Source organism: Stegodyphus dumicola, chromosome 10 (genome assembly GCF_044657685.1).
Source record: "Stegodyphus dumicola isolate Sdum_Otavi_A_Nest chromosome 10, ASM4465768v1".
NCBI classification, from domain to species: Eukaryota; Metazoa; Arthropoda; class Arachnida; order Araneae; family Eresidae; genus Stegodyphus; species Stegodyphus dumicola.
In genome coordinates this window covers 80,221,931-80,224,784 of record NC_140777.1, presented here as the reverse complement: position 1 = coordinate 80,224,784, position 2,854 = coordinate 80,221,931, and the positions used below count along the sequence as shown (strand labels likewise).

General features: G+C 42.0%; 1 non-coding gene across 1 annotated transcript; it reads right to left on the bottom strand.

Moving 5' to 3' along the window:
- Positions 1-2,134: 2,134 nt before the first annotated feature.
- TRNAM-CAU (transfer RNA methionine (anticodon CAU)) lies at positions 2,135-2,207 on the bottom strand. Its single transcript has one exon. It is a non-coding gene; the product is annotated as a tRNA-Met (tRNA).
- Positions 2,208-2,854: the final 647 nt, after the last annotated feature.

Here is a 2,854-nt window from a genome sequence, read left to right as displayed (position 1 = left end):
AAAATAATTTGCCGCCCAACTGGGAGAGTGGTTAGCGACGTTGACTGCCTTACCGAAGGGCACAGGTTTGAATCCGAAGAAGGCATGGATGTTTCTAAATGTATGATGTCTGTATAGTACTGCATTGGGTACCGTGGATCCTGTATTGTAATTTGCTCGCTACTTCTGCTGACGTGAATCCTTATATTTCTTCCCTTGTGCGCAGGGTGTGTCTCCAGGGTATTCCTTGGATGCTCATACTGAACTGGACTATAAGTGTTTCCGCAGAAGGTAGCTTCCTTCTTTAAATGGATAACAGTAGCGTAAGCAGCTTTAGTTTCTGCGCGTATGTGCAGTGGCATTAGACCAGATAATACCACTGCTGCTCTCAATAAAGCCCCGGTAGATAGGAGAGGGCGCGGGACATATGCCTGTTTACCTCTGTTAAACACCAGGCGTCCCCGTCCTCCGTCACCTGTCACCTGTATGATGTCTGTGCGGCATGGAGGCACTCTAGATGTGCGGCGAGCTGCAAGTCCTCGAGAGGGAATGGTATGGGAAGAGGGGTGGTAGACCCTCGAACATGTCCCCCCCGGGTGCACTCCATCAAAACTTGGGGCGGAAATGAGCTAAGTCGTACTGTCACCTGTATGGTGCTCAAGGCTCTTGCCAAAGACTCTTGCTCTTTTAGCCTCGAAGAATTTCGTCGACTTGTTCTGATATTACTGTCAGACAAGTGAGATAAGTCCCAACAATCTCAACAACAACAACAAATATATATTTCTTCTCGGAGTTGCCTCGCTTTTGTAATATAGAGTCATTAAGTTTTTTGATGCTGAGAGACGTAAAAATGAGAAGTGCCTTCGCCGGGACTCGAACTTGGATATCTCGAATAAGCACCAAACGTACTAACGGTATACAACAAAGGCATGCTGAAACGAGGGATAAAACACCTTATCCCTTTAATAGTAGATATTAGACAATTATATAAAGACTTCAAAGAAGATCAAAATATTATGTACACGTTGGACATTTTCGAAATGAAAGGGCGGACGCACTGGCCAAGGAGGCAATTACCTATGTTAATGCTCGTGATATTGATGCACAAGGACCAACAAGGAAAGCTGTGACTATTATGAAAAATTATATTTATGATAAATGGAGAGAGGAGTGGGAAAGGTCTGATCGAAATAACGGTTATATGAAATTTGTTAAACTTAAAAAAGGTTTACGTTATTCAGATATTGACGTTAACCAAATCATTACAGGTCACGGCCGTTTCCCCTTTCTATTTTAAAAAGTTTAAATTGAAAGAGTCTGACCTCTTTGGTGATATCTGGGCACTGCAGAGCATTATGTGGAAGCATGTAAACATTTTACTGATATCAGGAACGAGTTTGAGAAAAATGATGTTTTTAATATATATAATATTTTAAATGATTTTAAAAAGACTGAAAAAATTTGCCAGGAAAATGATGGAGAAGATTAACCATAATAAACTTGCAGTAGGGATTTTATTCTGAATTTTGTTTTTTAGTTATGTTCTTTATGTCTGTTGAAGGTGCTGTTTCTGGCTTGCTCTGGCGCAACCGGCACAAAGGCCATAGGGCGACGTAAAGTCTGCCAGGAGGGTCGGGCTGCATCCCTCATATCATATCATACCTTATAGTATGTGTAGCATTTATAAGGCATGAATTGAGCAATTGGAGCAATTGATTTCAGCAATTGATCAATGGCAAGAGCGATGGAATCAGTGCGCCACGGGTCGTCGGGTCTACAGATTTATCCCAAAAGTATCAATAGAAATACAGACTCAAAATTATCACCTTACAGAGTATCTAACGGGATATCGTCCATTCCTCACACCCAAATTTCGTTTTGGCTTTCGGGATAGTGACGACTGCGAATGTTGTGAGTAAGGCGACCGTGATCATCTCTCTTCTATTGTCCTCTCAGGGCAGAAGAACAGCTCAAAACGCCAAGTGACAGCTTCTGGCTGCAATGGTTTCAGAATATCAAGACGAACAGGACAGCACAGTGAAACAGCAAAGAAGTGATAGACAGCTGTGCAACAATGTACATGATAGAAATAGTTGAGATAATTCCAGTTGAGGCGTTAAATTATTTCGAAGCACGAGACATGAAAAATGAGCAGTGTCCTCGCCGGGACTCGAACCACAGGCCTCTCGAATATGCGTCGAGCGTGCTGACCACTACACCACGAAGGCATGCTAAGAAGGCGGACGAAATACCTTATATACCCCCTTTTAAAAGATGACCGGAGATTAGGGGACCCAGTCTCCAAATCCTGGTGGTGGAGAATCCTCATCCATCGCATTTTTTACTTCGGGCACCACTGTAGAGACATTAGAGATGAGAAATAGGCAATGCACTCGCCAGGACTCGGACCACGGACATCTCGAATACACGTCAAGCGTGCTGACCACTACACCACGAACGCATGCTAAGAAGGCGGGAGAAATACCTCATAGTAGTAACTAATTCCTCAAACGTCAGTTCTACGGCACGTTATCTGCAATGGATCTTCAATGGCACTCTCTAATGTAGCCACCTAATAACAATCTCGGTTTCGAAATGTAAGTTCAACGTTTTTCATATTTCATTTATTTTATCAACGTTACATATTTTTACTGTTGCAAGGCGAATAGTAAAAATAATCTCGATAAATATTGTATGCTGTGAATATATAACCGTACCCATGTAATAGATTTTTACCTTGGAACCCTGCCAATGTAATATATTTTACCTAATTCAAAGTGGAAGGCAGGTAATCTGTGTACATATACTTCAAAGGCCCTGTAACCGTGCCCACATAACATAGTGTATATAGAAAAAATAAATACATCTGCTGAGT